The following is a 6,878-nucleotide window of genomic DNA, read 5'->3' as shown; positions in this document are numbered from 1 at the left end:
GGTCCGAAAATCCGATGCCTATGAGAAATATGTAATAATCACAGAAAACATTATGTTCAGTCTATTTAACAATCCCTAAAACACACCAGACATACTGATATGGTTTCTGACAGGCGAGGTGAAGAACACGGTTAATCTCTCCATAACGGCATCCGGTAGTGGCAGCAAGAGAAAATTTTGTCCTCAAAGTTGATGTGCTAGATGCAGTGAAAATGAGCAACTGTAAGGATTTGAGCAAGTCTGACAAGAGCCAAATTGTGATGGGTGTTCCTGCTTCTGCAAAGTCATTACCGCACTTTAGGTGTGAAAGCTAACCCTGGTGGTGAGAGCAAACACCTGTACTACTGTAGTACTGCAGCTTAAACTGTAAATCGAAACACAAATCGAGTAGTTGTCCGAAAAACTTTGCATCTCAGTTTATTGCGTATAGGGCTACAGAACAATCAGGGTTAGGATTRTGCATATCATGACTCGCATGCACATAATATGATGCATATCTTGACAAACTGACCATCATTGCAGACACATAGATAAAAAAAACAAACAGTTTGGCACTTTAAAATTATTCTATCTCATACAATGCAGTTCAATTTACTGAAGGTAAACCAGGTTTGAAGTGATTCAACCTGAAATGACACAGCATAGAAATAATACATAATAAAACAGTTCTGGTGCATTTTTATAAAACTTTGCTATCAACTGACATGGCCTTGAGAGCAACAATATGAGGAATAGCAGAGGTTATGATGGGTTAACTCGTTGACAATGATGCAACGCCAAATTTCTTTTAGGTTTATACACATATAATGTTTTAATAACAACTGAAGGTAACCTGACTGTGGTATAAAATGGCACCACATGCCTGGAAAATACTCCTGAGACTCAGAGACACTGTGAATACGAACACTGTTATCATGCAACAGACATCTCCCATTAGGACAGAAATGTTTCAATGCAGGATAAAGGCAATCCCTCAGCACAGCTCGTTTTGATTTGCAGTGACTCCTCTCTCTTAAGGGGGACAAGTGAACCTGTGCCGGTGCTATGCCCCCAAAAGCATAATGGAGCCATCAAATCTGCTCACTGTAGGGGTCGGGTGTTGAAGCGGCATGCAGATGTTACTTTAGTAACCATTCTTACAGAGATCATGTCCAGTTGGGATCATTTTTTGACCAAAGCTACTCTTATTAAAAAACCTTCAATTCCTTTGATCTTTAATCAGATTTTTGGAGAACTGGTTCAAATGTCTCTACATAGATTTTTTTTTTTATACCTGACAATATAATATAGGACGATTGTCGAACAGTCGGATGTTCAGAGAAATCTTCAACTACAAGTCAATCATAATCCAAACAGACAAGATACCAGATACCTTTGAAGATTAAAGAGGCATTTATAATGTTCTGGGACTGTGAATTGAATATTCTTTACCTTTGAAGTTTTATATTGTGTAACAAAGGCAGAAGTAAACGCCTTGTGCCGCCGTCTGCAGATTTAGTGATGCCCGCTGGGATAGTGGCCTTCTTCAAAAGTGCTTCTAACTTAACTGGGGAACGCCTCATCGGGCAATAAAAGAAAAGGTTCAGCTGTGAAGATCAACATCCTGGTCACCTTCTGCACTGGGAATTGTTAGATCATGCAAAAATCTATCTGCATGGGAATAAAGAAAACATTGTAGAATGCTACCTTTTCTTCATGAAGGTAGCATTACTCTTATGTTGTTTTTTTCTCCTCTCATGACTGATTCATAAGTATTTTAACTATTATTTGTCCATTTTCTTTAGTTGTTGATTTTGCCATGGATCAGAAATCAAATCACCAAATGGGACTCGGCTCCACTCAGCTTCTGAAAAGTGGAGTCTTGTCTTTTGCTGTGAGTTAGGCCTCATCTGGAAAGAAAAACATTGTCAAGCTGAAATCGCTCACTTTTGTACTTCACTCTGCCCCTTCTTGAGATAAAGACTCCAAAGTCAACTTGTCCTGCGCTGATCACTTACTCTAAGACACTTTGCTGCTTCTTTCAACCCCACAAAAGACAGATAAAAGCCTAACCTCTGGATTAAGTGTTGCACTGAGCCCAACTCTGCAAAGCGGAGATATTCACAATCAAAAAGATATCTACCGCAGAAAGGGAGATGCGAAGCACTAGTTATAACGACGTGATGATGCCAAGTGCATGCCTCTGAAAAATGCCAGTGGTTTTATCTGATAATCTGTTTGTGTGACCTGAAAAATATCTCAGAAACTAACAGATGGCATCAAGCGTCTTGTGCACACTCAAGTTCCCACTGAGGGAGTAAAGTATCGATTTCTGTGACCCAGACTGTCCTCAAGAGCCACTTGAGTTTAAACTTAGGCTGTTCAGGTTTCATCATGTCTAGCTGCTTACACAGTTGACTCATAAAAACTTCTATTCTAAGTCCTTTGAGGCAAAGCTAATGTATACAGAGATGCGTACTGGGAACAGGAACATAAATATACTACCTCTTGCCTTTTAGACGGTCACAATTGGACAGCTTTCCAAATCCTTTTGACCTGGGGAGAGGGTTCAGGATTAACTTTCAGCAGAAACCAACAACAATTTCAAACAAAACTCGTACTGAAATTCATGAGGAAGATGCCAATCCTTAACCTGACAAGAAAAACTCCCATAAGGCGTAATGTTATGTAGAACAAAGCATTTATTGAAAATGGTTTAGAGATAGGTTTTAGCTGTATCTCAAAGTTTGCGCACAAGGTCCTGCCATGTTTGGCTTTCCTCATGCCCACAATCAGCCATAAATGGTCAATGAAAATCATCTCATGAATGTCGGTGAGTTTTTAAATGTGCCAGCTGATCAATTTTATTTCTCCATTAACAATGGCAACCACAAGGACAGAAAAAAAACCCTGCAATTTCACAGAGACGGAAAGCAAAGTGGAAGGTTGAAAGCAACTTTTGGTTGCCACTGTGACGTAAAATAATGTTTACACACACCATTTTAAGAGGCCGATGGCACACTCCATATTTGTGCATGCATGGGTGTGAGTATTATTAAAGAGCACATTATCTGCTCTCTAGTGGTTTGGAAACGGGGTTAGAAGACGAGGCTTGAGCGGGTTGCTGCTGTCATATCAGGTTACAGTGGAATAGTGCAGCGGTACATCAGACCCTAATAGTTAGAATTTCACAAACTTTTAAGAGGTCATGATTTACAAACAACTTGGTCTTCAGTGATAATTGCATTTAAGAATTTACCAAACTACACCTATCCTGTACTTTTTAGTTTTTGCTTGTTTGTCTGTTTTTCTTTTTGTGATGGCTTATGCTATAGTCTCTTATGTCTTTGTGTGGTATGCATGTTTAGATTCAAAATCTATAAATAATGCTGAAAAGAACCCTTACTCGGTCTGCATGGTAACACCATAACCCAAGTTCGGTGTGCATTTGATTCATAAAATATCCCAAATTATGTTGTTCATAACTCGGCAGGTTCGGTATGTCTGTGAATTTCCAAAACCCTGTTACGAATTTTATGTCTGAGCCAAAGTGATGGATTAAGAAACTTCTCAAAACCAAGTGCTAACAAACCTCTGACTGTGTGTTCACTAGTGTTTATGACACTATAAACAAAGTGCAGCTTCTTTGTGATTTAGGTTGCAGGGGCGGCCGTGGAAAATGTGTTAACTGTATAAGCTTGCAAATGAAAAGAAATTTAGCCGTCACGACTCCAGCTCCTCGTGAAAGCAAACAAAAGTTTCCTCCTGTCAAGCATGTGATGTTTCACAAGGTTTTAGATGTCAGAGTGTATCAGTTGACATATAATTATAAAACTATTCTGTCATCAAACTGTGTCATCTGCTCAGAATACTGTTGACAGCGAACGCTAACTGACTGTGGAGACGTGTCATATTTGCAGATCTTTATTTTACTGAAAGCTTCAAATGTGAAATCAGTGCATGACAGCTACTGGTTAGATTTACAGTTCTCTTTTCAAAATGTGGGCTGTGTTATTTCACAGCCCTGGGAGACTAATTAATTATTGTTGGGATGTAGGCAGAGGGATAGATCCAAGGGTGTTGCTCTTGCCTCCAGATAGATGACCTTTGTTTCTTTGCAGTGACCCGGCACAGTGTACAGACGCGTGTTATTCAAAGTCTGTGTCACAACCTGCCCCGGGGGTCATAGGCAATTTTTGAATATGTTGCCAAGATGTATATAAAAAAAGACATTTTGTCTAAGAAATACAATCCAAATTAGAATAATTGAATAGAGATAAATATTTATTTTTTTTGTCACAATCTCTGTGTATGAAGTTGGGCTAAAATGCAAGTCAAATGATGAAATGTTTTAATAAACAAATAAAAAAACAACTTAAAGGAACATAGAGAGGCAGAAAGTAACCAGGAACCAGAAAACATGAGGTAAATGGAAGGAATCAACGAGGAGTCGTCTTCTTCTTCTTCGTTTTTATTATGACGGATCACAAGCAACTTCAAGCTGCATACCGCCACCTACTCTAAATGAGTAATAGTAATACTAACTTACATCCATTAAATTCTATTTTCCAAATTTTGTATTACGAAGATAAATAAATATTGCTTTCCTTAATCTATAAATACCCTTAAAGTTTCCTTCATTTCCTAATATTCCTTTAAGACTATTTCTGTCATATTCTTCTATTTTTCTCCATCTCTTGTTTTCAGACCCATATATTTTACAATTCATAAATATGTTCTACATTTTTTTCTCTGCCTCATCCTTCACATTTATCATTATTTTTCCTCCAAATTAGACTTAAAATGACATTTAAATGGGTATGACCTACTCTCAATCTCATCATTATTATTATTTTTTCCCTTCTGTTTCTCTCACTAGTATCTTTAACTAACCAGTGAAGAGTGACTGAAAGAGAGGTGTTTAAATACAGGTGAGTGTGATTGGTGAAACAATGGACAGGGACTAATTACAAACTGAATGCAGCTGTGAGGGAAGAGCAAAAGGCAAGGAGAGGGAGAGAAAAGTGGCCCAGGGGAGCTAGGAGGACACAACACTAACAGAAAGCAGGGAAATAAATAATAAACATGATCTAACTAAAATAACTAAGAACTGACTGAACTGTATAGTAAAACAGAAACAAGGCTGAGCTAAACAACACAAAGGAGAAACACAAATAAGAACAGAAACAACCCAATTCTGTGTGTGTGTGCGTGTGTGTGTGCGTGTGTGTGTGCGCGTGTGTGCGTGCTGCCCCACAGATGACTTGAGCCAAATGTTTAGTCACAACTTGCTGTTAACTCTTTGCATGTTTAAGATCCTTCATTGAAGATCAACATCTCCAATGAATTCAAGGGTAATTCGCAGGAATCCTTTGAGAGCTCTGATCAATTATACGGAGATCTCGCCATGTAAGAAACACTTTATATAATCAGACTTCTTATGATCATCGGTGGACACTTCAGTCTGATTATACAAATGCTAACAAATGGAGAGATTCGTTTAGGGTGTTTTATTATTATTATTTTTTTAGAAGCACACTTGTAATTTAAAGGGGATAGTGTGCGGGGACTCCTCGAGTCGTGTGGTTTAATTATTTGAGAAACAAAGCACACATACTTCAGGAAAACATCACAGCTGTAACCTTCCTCTGTAGAGGACGGCGCTTGGTGTTTCATGCCCCTGCAACCAGCACCTGACCTTTAAACCTCCCGTCCTCCTTCAGTCTAATAGCTATGCAATAAAAAAGGACTGGAGACAGGACGTGGGTGTGATAAAGAAAGGAGCAAAAAGGGTAACAAAAAAAAGGCCCAGAAATCTCATATGTGGGGGATTAACTCAGTCTTTCTGAGAGCTAAGAACTGCCACCGTTTTATTGATGAGATGTATTAAAGGCATTTATTCCCCTTTCCTTCAGCTAAGGTAGTAAATTCAGGATTGCAACACTGGGGGGATGATATTTCATCCATTTCTTCTAAATATATAAAATGTTGGAGTGTATTTTTAATTTTCATGATACCTAAATTTTTTATATGAAGGTTTTTCAGCAGGCGATCTCTCCAATTTCTGGACATCTTCTCATGCTTGTCATCGAAATGATCTGTTCTTCTGTTGTTTTTACTCAACAGTCTGGGACAAAATCCAGTTTCAAAAGAAACTTTTAAAATATTTTTTTTTTGTTCAACCCATTGAAAAGCTTTGATATACTCTATTTAGCAGCTGGTCACCGAAAAACCTACGGAAGATTAATTTACGGGTTGTTCAGTACAAAAATATATACAGATATATAAGATACATATTCAAATGTATCAAGGAAATCATTTGACATTAGATGTATGGTATATAGACACTGTTTATTAATTCTATTAATTCTGTCTATTAAGCAATTATATAATTTAAATTTGATTATTTGAGTGTGATAACGTCCAAAACTGTGGCCTTTATGTTAAATCTCTCCATCTTATGTCATTTTACTGTATTTAAAGTTAAGCCCCAAATGGACCTGAAGAATTTCCATCACAATAAACCAACACAATAAACTATGTAAAAAGAGAATAATAAATCTGTTTTGATTTACATCTTACAAGAAAATGGGGTGGCAAAAAAAAGTCTACTCTCCACAATTACCTGTGAAAAAAGATCTTTGGTGGTATTATAGCAATCAACCCCATCTTATCAGAAATCTTTAAACTAAAAGAATATCTTATTTTACCGTGGCTTGTTATGTATTCCTAAGCCTTTAGGCTCCGTGCCAAGGATGGCTGCTCCGAAATAACAGTATTGACCAGTCAACTGATCTCTGCAGACAAAACAGGTGATGAGAGTATCTACAAGAAACAAAGGGAAATTGAAATGTTCCTTTAGACTTTGTCAAGATTGCACTCTGTCAAAAGCACCTCAG

At 37.7% G+C, this 6,878-nt stretch overlaps 1 long non-coding RNA gene across 1 annotated transcript; it reads right to left on the bottom strand.

Annotated features, from left to right (window-relative positions):
- Positions 1-447: 447 nt before the first annotated feature.
- LOC103470858 (uncharacterized) lies at positions 448-6,649 on the bottom strand. Its single transcript, XR_534544.1, has 5 exons — positions 6,605-6,649; positions 2,485-2,535; positions 1,998-2,083; positions 1,432-1,889; positions 448-626 (listed from the first exon to the last, which is right to left on the bottom strand). It is a non-coding gene; the product is annotated as an uncharacterized LOC103470858 (long non-coding RNA).
- Positions 6,650-6,878: the final 229 nt, after the last annotated feature.

This window comes from Poecilia reticulata, linkage group LG10 (genome assembly GCF_000633615.1).
Source record: "Poecilia reticulata strain Guanapo linkage group LG10, Guppy_female_1.0+MT, whole genome shotgun sequence".
NCBI classification, from domain to species: Eukaryota; Metazoa; Chordata; class Actinopteri; order Cyprinodontiformes; family Poeciliidae; genus Poecilia; species Poecilia reticulata.
This window is presented reverse-complemented; position numbering and strand designations above follow the sequence as displayed.